Source organism: Salvelinus fontinalis, chromosome 34 (genome assembly GCF_029448725.1).
Source record: "Salvelinus fontinalis isolate EN_2023a chromosome 34, ASM2944872v1, whole genome shotgun sequence".
In the NCBI taxonomy this organism is placed as follows: Eukaryota; Metazoa; Chordata; class Actinopteri; order Salmoniformes; family Salmonidae; genus Salvelinus; species Salvelinus fontinalis.
In genome coordinates this window covers 3,154,243-3,172,657 of record NC_074698.1, presented here as the reverse complement: position 1 = coordinate 3,172,657, position 18,415 = coordinate 3,154,243, and positions in this window count along the sequence as shown.

The following is an 18,415-nucleotide window of genomic DNA, read 5'->3' as shown; positions in this document are numbered from 1 at the left end:
CCCTTTGTTCCCCCTATGTCTGTGTGTGTAATTGTTTATTTGTCATGTTGGCACTCTTCCGGCTGGTTTGTGCCGGGTTATATTATACACCCGTGCTTTTTGACAGCCTGTACTTTGTACTTTGTTATTTTGTACTTAGTGCTGCCTCACTTGTTCTGAGGGCATTTGTTTTTGTGACGCGGTTGTGTTCTATTCATATATTGCCTTGTCCACTCATCTCTGCTCTCCTGCGCCTGACTTCCAATGCACCAGCTACACCCACACCTTGACACCATCCCTTTACCTCATTTTGTTATAACATCTTTGGTCTGACAGACATTTACGTGACACCCAGAATGCGTTGTCTGATGTCAATAAACATGGCTCCACACATACTGTATCTGGCAATTATCTTAGAATTAGCTCATAATAAATCAGTACAACCTTAAAAAAAAAGTTAACATTTCAAACTATGCAAGAATTGGAATGCATGATTTGTCAACGGGACTTGAAAACGTGAATAAAACAAGTAGGCATCTCTTTGTCTTGTAAGCTAACCTCAGGATCTATACACCTATAATTATGTTTTTTTTTCATGTCAATATTGCCTTGTAACATAAGCTTTATGTTTTGCACAGTACCAGTCAAACGTTTGGGACACCTTCTCATTCTAGGGTTTTTCTTTATTTTTTATTACATTAGTTATTAGTGATAATAGTGAAGACATCAAAATTATGAAATAACATATGGAATCATATAGTAACTAAAAAAGTTTTTTAACAAATCAAAATATATTTTGTATTTCGAGTTTTTTCAAAGTAGCCACCCTTTGCCTTGATGACATATTTGCATGGGAGTTACTCCCCAAATACAGGTGTGCCAAGAAGACTCGAGGCTGTAATCGCTGCCAAAGGTGCTTTAACAAAGTACTGAGTAAAGGGTCTGAATTCTTATGTAAATGTAATATTTCATTTTTTAGTTTTTACTAAATTAGCAAAAATGTCTAAACTTTTTTTGCTTTGTCGTTATGGGGTATTGTGTGTTCATTAATGAGGAGGAAAACCGGTTTAATCAATTTTAGAATAAGGCTGTAAAGTAACAAAATGTGTAAAAAGTCAAGGGATCTGAATACTTTCCGAATGCACTTTATCATACTCATTGGAATGTCCCGGATCTACATTTACTATGTCTACCCTTGAGTTCAAGTTGAATTCTAAGTATCCGTCCAGCAGTATTCAAATCCTCCAGCAGTATTTATCATACAACAACAAGAACACTGTATTATTCCCTACTACATGAGTAGAACATTAGCAGGTTTGCTTTTTCAACCATCTATACATAAAAGGCAAAGCAGCAGGAAGGGGAAAAACTCTCTCACTATTGAAGTAGCATCCACTGAACAATTGGGGCAGTCCCAAAACTCAAAGGTGTTATCCAGCAACAACATGCATTATTGAGGAATTCATCAACACCCGGTAGCTTGGACAGTTTTAACTATTTATTGAGTTATAGAACATTTATTTGTACAGTATGGCCATAGTGATATTCAGAGTCAGGAATTCAAAGGGGAATTATACAGTATCAGGAGTTCACATAGAAAATACACATTACAAGCACACCAAGACAGTCGTGAAGAGGGCACAACAAAACCTACTTGGCATGGGTCCTCAGATCCTCGAGGGGTTCTGCAGCTGTGCCATCGGGAGCATCCTGACTGGTTGCATCACTGCCTGGTATGGAAACTGCTCAGCCTCCGACCGCAGGGCACTACAGAAGGGTAGTGCGAACAGCCCAGTACATCACTTTAATAACTCTACCTACATGTACATACTACCTCAACTAACCGGTGCCCCCGCACATTGACTCTGTATCAGTACCCCACTGTATATAGTCTCGCTATTGTTATTTTACTGCTACTCTTTAATTACTTGTTACTTTAATCTCATATTTTTATCCGTATTTTTTGGGAAACTGCATGTGTTGGTTAGGGGCTCATAAGTAAGCATTTCACTCTAAGGTCTACACCTGTTGTATTCGGCGCATGTGACTAATATAATTTGAATTGATTACTATAGAAAAATACTAAGGAGGGACAATAGTTTATATAGGACAATAACAGGAGGTCAAACTGCGAATTTCTAAGACAATTAACCTCTCTGGGATATTCGGGACGCTAGCGTCCCACCTCAACAACAGCCAGTGAAATTGCAGGGAGCCAAATTCAAAACAGAAATCCCATAATTAAAATTCCTCAAACATACATGTATTTTACACCGTTTTAAAGATAAACTTGTAAATCCAGCCACAGTGTCCAATTTCAAAAAGGCTTTACGACGAAAGCACACCAAACGATTATGTTAGGTCAGCACCTAGTCACAGAAAAACACAGCCATTTTTTCAGACAAAGAGAGGAGTCACAAAAAGCAGAAATAGAGATAAAATGAATCACTAACCTTTGATGATCTTCATCAGATGACACTCATAGGACTTCATGTTACACAATACATGTTTTAGTTTACATTGGCGCGTTATGTTCAGTAATGTTTTGCCTCCAAAACATCCAGTGATTTTGCAGAGAGCCACATCAATTTACAGAAATACTCATAATATATATATACCAATACCATAATAATAATAATACCCCTAAAACTCATCCAGAACGCCGCAGCCCGTCTGGTGTTCAACTTTCCCAAGTTCTCTCACGTCACCCCGCTCCTCCGCTCTCTCCACTGGCTTCCAGTTGAAGCTCGCATCCGCTACAAGACCATGGTGCTTGCCTACGGAGCTATGAGGGGAACGGCACCTCCGTACCTTCAGGCTCTGATCAGGCCCTACACCCAAACAAGGGCACTGCGTTCATCCACCTCTGGCCTGCTCGCCTCCCTACCTCTGAGGAAGTACAGTTCCCGCTCAGCCCAGTCAAAACTGTTCGCTGCTCTGGCACCCCAATGGTGGAACAAACTCCCTCACGATGCCAGGTCAGCGGAGTCAATCACCACCTTCCGGAGACACCTGAAACCCCACCTCTTTAAGGAATACCTAGGATAGGATAAAGTAATCCTTCTAACCCCCCCCCCCCCCTTAAAAGAGTTAGATGCACTATTGTAAAGTGGTTGTTCCACTGGATATCATAAGGTGAATGCACCAATTTGTAAGTCGCTCTGGATAAGAGCGTCTGCTAAATGACTTAAATGTAAAATGTAATGTAAACCTTTCTAAAAGATACAATTGCTATGCATGGAATTATAGCACACCATGCAACAATCTGAGTACGGCGCTCAGACACAAAAACAAGCCATACAGATACCCGCCATGTTGTGGAGTCAACAGAAGAAGTCAGAAAGAGCATTATATTCACTTACCTTTGATGATCTTCATCAGAATGCACTCCCAGGAATCCCAGTTCCACAATAAATGTTTGTTTTGTTCAATAAAGTCCATAATTCATGTCCAAATACCTTGCGCGTTTAGTACACAAATCCAAACTCAGGAGGTGCGGGCAAGTCCAGGCAAAAGTTCAGACAAAAAGTAATATTACAGTTCGTAGAAACCTGTCAAACGAAGTATAGAATCAATCTTTAGGATGTTTTTATCATAAATCTTCAATAATGTTTAAACCGGAGAATTCCTTTGTCTGTAGAAATACAATGGAACACAGCTAACTCACAGGAGCGCGCGAGACTGAGCTCATAGCACTGTGCGAAACCCCTGAATCAATCAGCTATTATTCCCTCATCCTTCACAGTAGAATCATCAAACAAGGTTCTAAAGACTGTTGACATCTAGTGGAAGCCGTAGGAAGTGCAATATGACCCCATAGACACTGTATATTCGATATGCAATGACTTGAAAAACTACAAACCTCAGATTTCTCACTACCTGGTTGGATTTTTTCTCAGGTTTTTGCCTGCCAAATGAGTTCTGTTATATCCACAGACATCGTTCAAACCGTTTTAGAAACTTCAGAGTGTTTTCTATCCAAATCCACTAATTATATGCATATTTTAGCTTTTAGGACTGAGTAGCAGGCAGTTTACTCTGGGCACCTTTTTATCCAAGCTACTCAATACTGCCCCCCAGTCCCAAAGAAGTTAGACTGATTCCATATATGGTAAAAATATTCAAGGCAACCGTGGTCAGTATTTCTCGCAAATTACATACTTCTCTGCACAGTTACAAACGAGCGAGCTCATATTACTCCATAACTTTGATGTATTGTGTGTGGTACTTTATCTTTTCTTGAAAGAAATAGTAAACTTTCTGAGAAGTACCTTTCTGAAATCAAAGCTTTCATTGAAAACAATATCCCATTTAGTTAGCCTGGTCACCGTCTCCAAACTGCCGCCTAGGATTAGCTTCACGGTCTCATTCCACAAGGCTCTTGATAGCTGTCACAAACACCCTTATCCTCCACACTCGGAAGAGGAAAAGACGATGGTATAGAGGCCGACGTAGTGACACCCTGACGAAACTACGGCGGCGAGTGAATAATAGGGTAGACTCTGTTCAATTGGCGAACGTACCAATCATTGGAGAACAAGCTAAACGAGTTCCGTTCGAGACTGTCCTATCAACGGGACCTGAAGGACTGTAATATCCTGTGCTTTAAGGAGTCGTGGCTGAACGAGGACATGGTTAATATAAATCTAGCTGGTTTGTCGATGCATCGGTGGGACAGAACGGCAGCGTCTTGTAAACTTCAAGGGCTGGGGTGCGTGTCTCTTTGTTAACAACAGCTTTCGTACGATCTCTAATACAACGGAAGACTCGAGGTTCTGCTCGCCTGAGTTTCGTAATCGGATCCGTTTTATCACACTTGATACTCATCGGATTTACCCGTGATCGGAAAACCCAGAAGTGTGCTTTAAATGTCGGAAAAGCCTGTACCTCAAGTGTGCATTACTGTGCTATCACTCGGGGTGCATCTCAAAGCGTTTCGTTATGTTCCTTCACTCATTCACACACATTGTTAAACAACCCCGACAGATGAAAATGCATGTGATTTAAGTACTTAAACCTATTAATTTATCAACAGAGATTGATAGAGATTTAGATGAAGGTAGGCTAATTCGCTTGCCCCATATATTGTTTAACTTTCGAGAGGAGCAAATCTTTTCTCTCACGACACGTATGCCATAACATTTGTTCAATCAAAACAAACAATCTAAATGTCATTTTATTTTATAATGATCTGTCGCTCGGTAAACATGCCTGGGAGAGAATAAATAATAATAGCAAGCAAGCATGGGCTTGGATCACGACATAACGACAGATGTCATCAGCAATGGAATAATTATAAGGACAGACAAAGTAAGCCTATATGGACAGACAAAGTAAGCCTACTAAACAATGCCAAGTAGACAGACAAAAGCAACCATATGGCCTCAGCAAATGACTAGCTACGGATCAGTGGAGGCTGCTGAGGGGAGAGAGGGTCATAAAAATGGCTGTAACGGAAATGGAAACCATGTGTTTGATGTGTGTGATACCATTCCACGTACTCCGCTCCTGCCATTAACACGATCCCATCCTCCCCAATTAAAGTGTCATCGACCTCTTCTGCTATGGATTCAGATTCATACACGAGGGGAGACTTGTGCCCTGAGACAAGTGACTGTGAGTGAGTGAAACAGAGCCTTGCGTGTGTCTGTCTGTGGAAATGAGAGCAGAGGTAGAATGGGTTGTTCTAGTCCAATAGTTGCAGCAGGCTCAACCGATACCCTGCCCTTTTCTTTACAGACAGAAGAACTGGCCAATAGTTGTTTAGCGCGAGAATGCCAAGAGTGTGCTAAGCTGTCATCAAGGCAAAGGTTGGCTACTTTGAAGAATCTAAAATCTTAAATATATTTTCATTTATTTAACATTTTTTTGGTTACTACATGATTCCATGGGTGTTATTTCATAGTGTTGATGTCTACACTATTATTCTACAGTGTAAAAAATAAAATAAGACAAACTTGAATGAGTAGGTATGAGTAACTTTTGACTAGTACTGTAAGTATTCAGTGCCTTTGCTATGCGACTCAGAATTTAACTTAGGTGCATCCTGTTTCCACTGATTATCCTGAGATGTGTCTACAACTTGATTGGAGTGCACCTGTGGTAAAATAAATTGATTGGTCATAATTTAGAAAGGGACACACCTGTCCATATAAGGTCCCAAAGCTGACAGTGCATGTTAGAGCAAAAATGAAGCCATGAGGTCAAAGGAATTGTCTGTAGAGCTCCAAGAAAGGATTGTGTCGAAGCACAGGTCTAGGGAAGGGTACCAAAAAAGTTATGCAACATTGAAGGTCCTCAAGAACACAGAGGCTTCCACCATTCCTAAATGGAAGAAGTTTGGAACCACCAAGACTCTTCCAAGAGCTGGCCGGCCGGCCAGCCAAACTGAGCAATCGGGGGAGAGGAGCCTTGGTCAGGGAGGTGACAATCGGGGGAGAAGAGCCTTGGTCAGGGAGGTGACCAAGATCCCGATGGTCACTCTGACAGAGCTCCAGAGTTCCTCTGTGGAGATGGGAGAACCTTCCAGAAGGACAACCATCTCTGCAGCACTCCACCAATCAGGCCCTTATGGTACTGTGGCCTGATAGAAGCCACACCACAGTAAAAGGCACATGACAGCCCGCTTGGAGTTTGCCAAAAGGGACCTAAAGACTCTCAGACCATGAGAAACAAGATTCTCTGGTCTGAATGCTAAGCGTCACATCTGGACAAAACTTGGCACCAGCCCAACAGTGAAGAATGGTGTTGGCACCATCATGCTGTGGGGATGTTTTTCAGCGGCAGGGACTGGGAGACTAGTCCGGATCGAGGGAAAGATGAACGGAGGAAAGTACATAGAGATCCTTGATGGTACCTCCTTCAGAGCACTCAGGACCTCAGACTGGAGCGAAGGTTCACCTTCCAACAGGACAACATCCATAAGCACACAGCCAAGACTAGGCAGGAGTGGCTTCGGGACAAGTCTCTGAATGTCCTTGAGTGGCCCAGCCAGAGCCTAGACTTTAAACGGATCGAAAATTTCTGGAGAGACCTAAAAATAGCTGTGAAGCAACGCTCCCCATCCAACCTGACTGAGCTTGAGAGGATCTGCAGAGAAGCATGGGAGAAACTCCCCAAATACAGGTGTGCCAAGCTAGTAGCGTCATACATAAGACTCAAGGCTGTAATCTCTGTCAAAGGTGCTTCAACAAAGTACTGAGTAAAGGGTCTGAATACTTATAGAAATGTGATACATTTTTTTATTTTTCATAAATTAGCAAATGTTTCTAAGAACTGGTTTTTGCTTTGACATGATAGGGTATTGTGTGTCAATTTTAGAAAAAGAATGTAACGTAACAAAATGTGGAAAAAGGGGTCTGAATACTTTCTGAAGGCACTGTATAGATAGCTATGTTATTTTGTACCCCCTATATGGGTATTTCTATAAACTAGGGTACCAGTGAGGATTTCCTACACTGGACAACTTGTTAGAGCTTGTTGATAAGTCCTTGATAAAAAAAAAGATAATGTAATTTCATCAAGATATAAGGGGGATCATAGCTATATTCAATAATATTCACAAGTAGGTTAAAAAACTATGTTTAACCCTTTATCCTGGTTGGTGTCTTGACGGTTCAATACAAAATCTTGTGAAACAAAACATACATTCTCTGTCCTTGAATTTATGACCGTGTATGTTGTCATCATATCATATATTAAGCATTAGTCAGTTAGATTAGATATTAGTTACACCATGATATTTTCACACATCATCATCTGATCCAGGTAGAAATTTCCGAACGACAGTGAAGTGACAAACAGCTGTTGTGATAGCACATGCAATGCAACAGCCCAAGTGCTGGGCAATGAAGGTCCAGAATATTTGTCATTCGTTACGTCGGTAAAGACAGTTTTGCCTGGATCCACGTTGGATCTAAAATCCCTAGCGAATTGATGTTTATCATCTGTTGTCTTCTCAATTTAGGGTCGCGTTAGATTTAACAGAGAAAGTATCAAGATAATGAGTTCATGGTTTCATATGTTTTTGTGCCTCGGATTGGACACAGTCTACTGCGCGCAATTGTGTAGGGTAGACTATTTCGCAGCACCCAACGCTATTCCTATTAATTATCCTGGATATAATGACAACACATTACATAGCCTAGTGGGTTTATTGACAATACAATACAATCAAATCAAATTTTATTGGTCACATACACGTGATTAGCAGATGTTATTGCGGGTGTAGCAAAATGCTTGTGCTTCTAGCTCCGACAGTGCAGTAATATCTAACAAATTCCACAACATATACCCAATACACACAAATATAAGTAGGAATGAATTAAGACTATATACATATGGAAGAGCGATGTCAGAGCGGAACGGTCTAAGATACAGTAAAATAGTCTAGAATACAGTATATACAGATGAAATGAGTAATGCAAGATATGTAAACATTATTAAGTGAATGAGATACCGTAGAATGGTATAGAAAACAGTATATACATATGAGATGAGTAATGCTAGATATGTAAACATTAAGTGGCTAATACACCGTAGAATACAGTATATACATACACTACCGGTCAAAACTTTTAGAACACCTACTGTACTTATTCAAGGAGTTTTCTTCATTTTTACATTGTAGAATAATAGTGAAGACAACAAAACTATGAAATAACACATATGGAATTGTGTAGTAACCAAAAAAAGTGTTAAACATATCAAAATATATTTTATATTTGAGATTCTTTAAATAGCCACCCTTTGCATTGATGACAGCTTAACACGTTTAAATGTTTTACTCACGTCGGCCACAACAAATTGGAATTTGCGTAATGTACACGAATGCGTTATGAAGAAAGAAAAGTGTAATACACACAAAATGCATTGTGATGAAGATCGTGTAATACACATAAAATAGTGGACTTTTTTGTGTGCCTGTCACGAATTTCGAATAAGTAATTTGTTTCCATTTAACAATAAGCTCTGATAATGTGTTGTTTAAAATTGCAGGTCTAACATGGAAAACAAAATGTATTTGTCATGTTATTTCATTATCAAATTACTTACTCGAAATTCATTATATATGATCTGGTAATGAAATAACATGACAAATACATTTTGTTTTCCATGTTAGACCTGCAATTTTAAACAACACTTTATCAAAGCTTATTGTGAAATAGAAACAAATTACTTGTGTACATTACACAAATTCCAATTTGTTGTGGCTAACGCTAGGTGGCTAATGCTAGCTAGGCTAGGGGTTAAGGTTATGGTTAGGGGTTAGGTTTAAGGGTTAAGGTTAGGGGCTAGTTAACATGCTAGCTAAGTAATTAAAGGGTTAGGTTTAGGAGTTAGATTAAAGGGTTAAGGTTAGGGGAAGGGTTAGCTAACATGCTAAGTAGTTGCAATGTAGCTCAAAAATTGTAAGCAGTTGCAAAGTAGATCATTTTATCTAATTATCTTGGCTTTCCATACAGATCAGTCTATTAAAAAAGGAGCCTAGTTTTTGGTCACTTTCGCATTATAAAAACAGCCATGGTCATATTCAAATAGTGAGATTAATGCTACCGCTATTCATGAATTTATTACGTGTACCTGCGTCGGCCACATTGGCAATTTTTCTGTAGCCTGCTATGCATCCAAACTATTATGATTGGCAATGTCCACATTATTGTCAATTTTTTTTTTGTAATAATACTTTCAATATGAAAGCATTGGCAAGGCCCAAAAAAAGTACAAATATTCTTAAAGTGGTAATAGCCTACTTAAATCCCTGAAAATCCTTGATTTTGACTTGCCAATGTCTGTTGGAACCCTGCTTAAAGGGTCGTGTTGTCCTAGGCATATGTTATCGTATAGGTAGAATTATGGGCCAATTTTCATATATTCACTTTTATTCCTCTAAGTACACATGTGGAACTGCATGAACATCCATTTTATTTTTGTTTCAAACCATTTTGAAATGTTGATCATAATCAAACACATTGGCCCAATTATTTATAGAAAGACCCATATGTGGGGCGGCAGGCAACCTAGTGGTTAGAGCGTTGGGCCAGTAACTGAAAGGTTGCTAGATTGAATCCCCGAGGTGACAAGTTAAAAAGCTGTCGTTCTACCCCTGAACAAGGCAGTTAACCCACTGTTCCTAGGCCATCATTGTGAATAATAATTTGTTCTTAACTGACTAGTTAAATAAAAGTAAAATAAATAAAATATATATATATATATATATATATGTTATTTTTACTCTTTGGTTTAATTTGTTATTCACTGTCACTTTAAAAAAAAAAGTATCTTCTTTAACTCTGCACTGTTGGAAACGGACCCATAAGAAAGCATTTCACTGTTAGTCTACACCTGTTGTCTACGAAGCATGTGACAAATAAAATTTGATAGGTGTCTAGTACTGTATCCTGCTTGGTCACTATTTCCTGCTTGGCCTTCGTCGACATGGCGACCCCAATCAGGGGTGACCATTGTGGTCAACACTGTCTCACCCATCTCTTTATCCCTCAGGGACAACCTTCTGACCTCACTCCGAACCTGGAGACCACACACCAGCCACCAGCCCTATGGGCGAAGGGAACGGGAGAAGACAGCAAGTGCAATTTCCTTCTCAGTACTGACCCTCTGACTCTGCTGCATGCAATATTAGGGCAAGCTGGTCTATGGATCTGACATTGTGTAATTTAAAAACACAAGGCTGTAAAAACAATTAACACAATTTGAGCCTTATGCCCTCATTTGTGTCACTCTCTCAAGTGTGTGTTTGTAAGTGTATAAGTGTCAGTCTGAAAACTGCTCAAAAACTTTAGTTGAGATTTCAAGAAGGGTCTACAATCCTACTTGAAACAATTATAGTATTTAAAAAAGACACTTGATCTCTACTTCAGGTCTTCCAACTGTGTACAACCTTGACAGATAATCATTTTGGTCAGGTCTTTGCAAAGATGACATTTCAAATTATATTTCATGTGGAATCACAGAGAAGAGAACCTAGATTGAACATTTTCTGTTTAATTTTTCCATCAATTCATCACATTATTTGACAGGCACTATAATACACAGGTTAAACACTTTTACAGTAGAAATTTTGATGAGAGAGATGAAATTCAATAGATTAATCATCAGATGAACCATACTCGGACAGGATAAAATGAACGTGTCACGCCCTGATCTGTTTCACCTGTCCTTGTGCTTGTCTCCACCCCCCCTCCAGGTGTCGCCTTTTTCCCCATTATCCCCTGGGTACTAATACCTGTGTTCTCTGTTTTGTTTCGTCAAGCCTACCAGAGTTTTCCCCTCTGTTCCTGTCTATTGATTGTTCCTGTTTTTCCTGGTTCTGACCTTATCTGCCCGCCCTGACCCTGAGCCTGAGCCTGCCTGACGTCCTGTACCTTTGCCCCACTACTCTGGATTAGCAACCCCTGCCTGCCTTGACCTGTCGTTTGCCTGCCCCTGTTACTGTAATAAACATTTTTACTTCAACACATGATAGAATGCCCATTTATGGAAGATTAGAGAGAAAAACATGCCTTGCAAAATGATCAGACAGAAGTAGTAACTGTCATGACTTTCACCCGAAGTCGTTTCCTCTCCTTGTTCGGGCGGTGTTCGGCGTCACCGGTTGGCTAGCCATCGTCGATCCACTTTTCATTTGTATTGTCTTCTTACACAGCTGGTTTCCATTTCCCTCATTAATTGTTGTGTATTTAACCATCTGCTCCCCCCATATCCTTGTGTGCAATTGTTTGTTTGTAAGTGCTTGTACTCTATGTTACTGGTGCGTGTCGGGTTTTGTAACCATGTAGGTTCTTTTTGTAATGCCATGGGTTTTGTATTAAACGGCTACGGCTATTACCTATTTTTGCTCTCCTGCGTCTGACTTCACTGCCACCAGTTCCGCAACCCTTACAGTTACCAGGAAACCTGTTGATAATCTCAATGTCTGTCCACCAAACAAGTGTGGGAGCATTCATCCATCCGTTTTATCTACAATATTTCAGTGAAGTAAAAAAATATATATATTAAAGTGGAAAAGTACGGTTTTTAACCTGACATTTTCTAAAATAATTACTTCTGTTGATTTTATGTCTCCATCTCAAACCAAAATTTAAGTTAAAGAATAGGACTAAATCAATTCAAACTATTTGATTTAGCCCTATTCTTTAACTTAGATTTTTGATTGAGACGTGAATCCAAAATATCAATTATGAATTTGTAGGCAAACTGGAATTAATGCCAGACTTAGTCAATGGCACAGATGGAACTATCCAAGCAGAAGTTAAATCTACTTCAAATGTTGATGTTTGGTTGCGTGGACAAACAAACACAATTCAACATCACCTTTGACATACAATAAAGAGCCTATTAACTTGTCGCCAAGTTCACAAATTATTTGTCGGATTCACTTCTTCGACTCAACCAAAAATACAAGTTAAAGAAAAGGATTAAGCCAGTGATTCAGATGAAACTATACAAGCAGTTGATAGATCTCCTTTAAATGTTGATATTTGCTTGCACAACTAAACACAATTCAATATTACATTTGTAATACAGTTAATAGTGTAAAGTTAAGGCTATTTTACAACCTAATGCAACATTCAATCTTGAAATGAGTAACACATCCCATGGCCAAATTTTGAGGTTACTGTAACTATACCTTTCTTCTTATGTAATCATACAACGTGTTCATGTTCAAGATAGCATGCACATGTCTCGTACGGCATTGATGTATTTTTTTATGTAATCTTAACTGCAATCCAGGTCATGTGGTTCTGCTAGTAGATGAAGCTGTCACGTCTGCTCCCGCTCTTCCCCCCCCCTGGCGCTTGAGGGCGCCAGAATGCCTTGCATCACTCACTCCTGCCATCCATCACGTACACCTGCCTTTCCTCGTCACGCGCATCAGCGTTATTGGACTCACCTGGACTCTCTTATCACCTGTTCATTTTCTCCCCTATATGTGTCAGTTCCCCAGCTCTGTTCCCCGCTTCTGCATTGATTGTTTTTCTGTTTGCTAAGCTGTTTATGTCTCGTTCCATGTCCGTTATTTATTAAATGTTACTCCCCGTACCTGCTTCGTCTCTCCAGCGTCATCCTTGTGATAGATCGTGACAGAATGCAGAAGCCATCACACGAAGCATCGGGGAGTACTGGCGTTCTGGTTGGTATAGTGGCATCGGCTCTGGGTCACCACCGATGGAACCGGGGGTGCCTAGCCTGCTCGTCGGGCTTCCACGCCCTAGCAGGCTCGAGAGGTTTCCTTGCCCCGGTTGGCTCGGATGGCGCCCATCCCACGTTGGGCCTCAGCTGGATCGTCAGTTCTTGTCTGCCCAGCCTGTCCAGGAGTTTTTTTTGTTTGTTTGTTTTTTGTTTTGTCGGTGACGTCGGGGGTGGATTCTGAAAAATACTTTAGTAAAAAGCACAGCATACAATAATCTGAGACAGCGCTCAGCCATTCTCCGCCATGTTGGAGTCAACATATTCAACAAAAATACGAAATAACATCATAAATATTCTCTTACCTTTGATGAACTTTCATCAGAATGCAGTGCCAGGAATCCTTGTTCCACAATAAATCATTGTTTTGTTTTAGAATGTCCATTTCGTCTGTCAAATTAGCAACTTTGGCTAGCATAGTGGAGCTCACGTGTCCATGAAAGTTTGACACACGGAACGAAAATTTTCACTTCCTGTTTGGAAGTTTGCCTGCCAAATGAGTTCTGTTTTACTCAGATAACAGTTTTAGAAACTTCAGAGTGTTTTCTATCCAATAGTAATAATAATATGCATATCATATGATCTAGAACAGAGTTCGAGGCCGTTTAATTTGGGCACTATTTTTTCCCAAAGTGAAAATAGCGCACCCTATTAAGAATTAGTTAACCAAAAATCAGACATCGTCTTTCTATTGCAATTTGATTGTGCTTCAGATGGTTGAAAGCATAGTGATAACACATTGGAAATTCAACTAACCTTTGGCTTTATTTTCAAGTAGGTGAATATAGGCTGTAATCTCATTAATCAACGTCTCAACCAAATATTACCTAATTATCCACATTGAAATGACATGGGGTGGACAGTGGGACACCTCTGTAAAAATTCTAAATAGAATTTTAAAAACTCTCCTCACTTTCTCATTCCTTTTCTCTTCCTGCTCCAATTGTTATTCATATAGAGATGATAAACAACACGTCCTTAAGTTCTGGAAGTTGTGATATATGAATAACTATAGGGCATGAAGTATAGTATATACTGTATTATTTACTATGACGCAGATAGGCCTGCAGGTATTTCCATTCTTCTCTGCTGAATTGGTCTTCAATTCATTACAAGTGTTTATTTTCCAACTCTTTCAATGTCTTTCATTGTCTGGATGTATGCTGGTGTCTATAACTTTTTAGTTGCGTTTTCAATAGTCATATTCATTGTATAACCATACTCACATAATCCTACTCATAACTGCATTCATTGAACTGTTAATCCAGCAAATTTAGATTTTTTACAACCTTTATATGCATCATTTAATGAAATATTCACATCGAATGGTTATAAACAAAACCCTGATACATATAATGTATCATGTATATTAATGAAACGCCAACAACCCATGCAGTATTAATGGCACAATTTTAAAATAAGAACTGAAATGGTACACACTCCGTTGGAAACCTCTGTCAGTTCATGTTTGTACAATTAATCCCTCCCTCCACTTTCCACACCTAGGAGACAGTTTAAAATGGCTGGCATGGTTAACCTGCTGCAATCTGCAGAATTCATGGGCCGTGGATAAGAACCAGACAGCGGGACAATTTTCTCCTCCTAAAAGCCTCTTCAAAACTTCCCAAGGAGTGTGATTCAATTTAAAAAGATAAATATACCACTATAGGGTAACTTTTTACTAATAACAGACTCCCTCCTCTCTCCTCATCCCACTCCTCCTCTTTCTCTCATTCTCCTCTTTCTTTCAACCCTTAAACTGCAAACGGTGTCTGGAGTGCCTAAATATAGCACTCCATTTTGTCATGTTCAGCATTCTTCAGGGCTGTTGAAGCTAGCTAGTTTCAGATTTAGTAACAGTGGCATTTATAGCTTTAGACAAAGAAGAATGAGGATAAATCATCCGGCGGTGGTTTAGGCCAGGGTTCAATCATCAGTAGCATGCCATAAATATTCTCACTGCCTTTCAGTTCGATGGGAAAAATATGCAATTCGGAAGGTAGAAATAATACTAAAGATATTGCATAAGTTTGAAAAAGGGAAACACATGTTATATTGTAGATCTACAATACGATTGGTGACCTGAGTTTCAGATTGTCTTCAGTTCAAAGAAATCATTTTAGTTTGTCAATCTTATGAATCTTTTCTCCCTATCAATGCTTTTTCATTTGTATTTATTTAACCTTGATTTAACCAGGTAGGCAAGTTGAGAACAAGTTCTCATTTACAATTGCGACCTGAATGAGGAATGAGGAACATATGGAATGGGAATTTGGTTTAATTTCTGAATAGGTTGTTATCAATAAAATGTACAATAAGGTTCAGAATGTTTGATTTGCCTGCTGGGGGGGTGTGTGTGTGTGTGTGTGGGGGGGGGGGGGGGGGGGGGGGGCAGAGAGACACCCAGCTCAGCTAAAACCATTGACAACTGCATGTGGTTTTCAAGGGACTGCTAAGAGCACATAGGAAAGGAATTGTTCCTATGATTCCATCCAAAACGTTTGTGCACATTTAGCTCTAGATCACACACAGCAGGTATCTGCATGCTTTTCATGATCAGTAAACATTGTGTTATTTCCGATAGCCTACGTAAGGGGAGCATACACAGTACATCTGGCATTTAGCTAAGCAAACAACTTGTGTCATTTAGATTGCTTTATCAGAGAAGGCTTTTGGAAAAATATTTTGATATTGGCAAGTATGCCTATCCTATATGTTGAGTCTAAACTCATCCTGGTAAAGTGGTCTGTCTGACTACTGTCATCACTACATTGTTGGGAAGAAAATCAAACATTTAGAGCTAACTAGCTAGTTTATCCACTGAAGGTTAGCTGTTAGCTAGCCAAATTGACGTGGTCCGTAAGTCAACGTCTTTATAAGTTGCTTTCCAGCAGCAATTGCAATTAAAGTCTTAAAATCAATCTTCGAAACAAGTACGTAATTTATCATAATGTTTAGGCAACTTTACAACGTTTCTAGAATGAATGGAAAATTAACCTAAACCACACATACTTGTCATGTATAGTACACTTGGACACCTGCTCATCGAACATCTCATTCCAAAATCATGGGCATTAATATGGAGTTGGTCCACCCATTGCTGCTATAACAGCTTCCACTCTTCTGGGAAGGGTTTCCACTAGATGTGGGAACATTGCTGCATGGACTTGCTGCCATTACACCACAAGAGCATTAGTGAGGCTGATGTTGGGCGATTAGGCCTGGCTCGCAGTCAGCGTTCCATTTCATCCAAAAGGTGTTCGATGGGGTTGAGGTCAGGGCTCTGTGCAGGCCAGTCAAGTTCTTCCACAACAATCCCAGATTTGTCCATCCACTATTTTGAAGGGGTGTCTCATAGAGGATCTAGATACTTTTTCTAATCTCTCTGGATTAAAACCAAATTATAAAAAGTATTGGATCACTAATACTTACTTATCACTATTATGATAAGTATTACACATTACGTGTAGTTTACAAATAACATGGTCTGACAGGGATGTGGACATACCGCTGCAGTCGGAAGTTTACATACACTTAGGTTGGAGGCATTAAAACTCGCTTTTCAACGACTCCACTCATTTCTTGTTAACAAACTATAGTTTGGAAACGTTAAGGACATCTACTTGTGCGTGACACAAGTAATTTTTCCAACAATTGTTTACAGACAGGTTATTTCACTGTATCACAATCTCAGTGGGTCAGAACTTTACAAACACTAAGTTGACTGTGCCTCTAAACAGCTTGGAAAATTCCAGAAAATGATGTCATTGCTTTAGAAGCTTCTGATAGGCTAATTGACATAATTTGAATCAATTGGATGTGTACCTGTGGATGTATTTCAAGGCCTACCTTCAAACTCAGTGCCTCTTTGCTTGACATCATAGGAAAATCAAAAGATATCAGCCAAGACCTCAGAAAAAATATTGTAAACCTCCACAAGTCTGATTCATCCTTGGGAGCAATTTCCAAATGCCTGAAGGTACCACGTTCATCTGTACAAACAATTGTACAGAAGTATAAACACCATGGGACCACACAGCCGTCATACCACTCAGGAAGGAGACAGTAAGGAGACACGTTCTGTCTCCTAGAGATGAACAAAATTTGTTGTGAAAAGTATCTACAGTGGGGCAAAAAAGTATTTAGTCAGCCACCAATTGTGCAAGTTCTCCCACTTAAAAAGATGAGAGGCGCCTGTAATTGTCATCATAGGTACACTTCAACTATGACAGACAAAATGAGAAAAGAAAATCCAGAAAATCACATTGTAGGATCTTTAATGAATTTATTTGCAAATTATGGTGGAAAATAAGTATTTGGTCAGTAACAAAAGTTTATCTCAATACTTTGTTATATACCCTTTTTTGGCAATGACAGAGGTCAAATGTTTTCTGTAAGTCTTCACAATGTTTTCACACACTGTTGCTGGTATTTTGGCCCATTCCTCCATGCAGATCTCCTCTAGAGCAGTGATGTTTTGGGGCTGTTGCTGGGCAACACGGACTTTCAACTCCCTCCAAAGATTTTCTATGGGGTTGAGATCTGGAGACTGTCTAGGCCACTACAGGACCTTGAAATGCTTCTTACGAAGCCACTCCTTCGTTGCCCGGGCGGTGTGTTTGGGATCATTGTCATGCTGAAAGACAAAGCCACGTTGCATCTTCAATGCCCTTGCTGATGGAAGGAGGTTTTCACTCAAAATCTCACGATACATGGCCCCATTCATTCTTTCCTTTACACGGATCAGTCGTCCTGGTCCCTTTGCAGAAAAACAGCCCCAAAGCATGAAGTTTCCATCCCCATGCTTCACAGTAGGTATGGTGTTCTTTGGATGCAACTGAGCATTCTTTGTCCTCCAAACACAACGGGTTGAGTTTTTACCAAAAAGTTATATTTTGGTTTCATTTGACCATATGACAGTCTCCCAATCTTCTTCTGGATCATACAAATGCTCTCTAGCAAACTTCAGACGGGCCTGGACATGTACTGGCTTAATTAGCAGGGGGACACGTCTGGCACTGCAGGATTTGAGTCCCTGGCGGCGTAGTGTGTTACTGATGGTAGGCTTTGTTACTTTGGTCCCAGCTCTCTGCAGGTCATTCACTATGTCATTCACTATGTCCCCCCGTGTGGTTCTGGGATTTTTGCTCACCGTTCTTGTGATCACCGTTCTTGTGATCATTTTGACCCCACGGGGTGAGATCTTGCATGGAGCCCCAGATCGAGG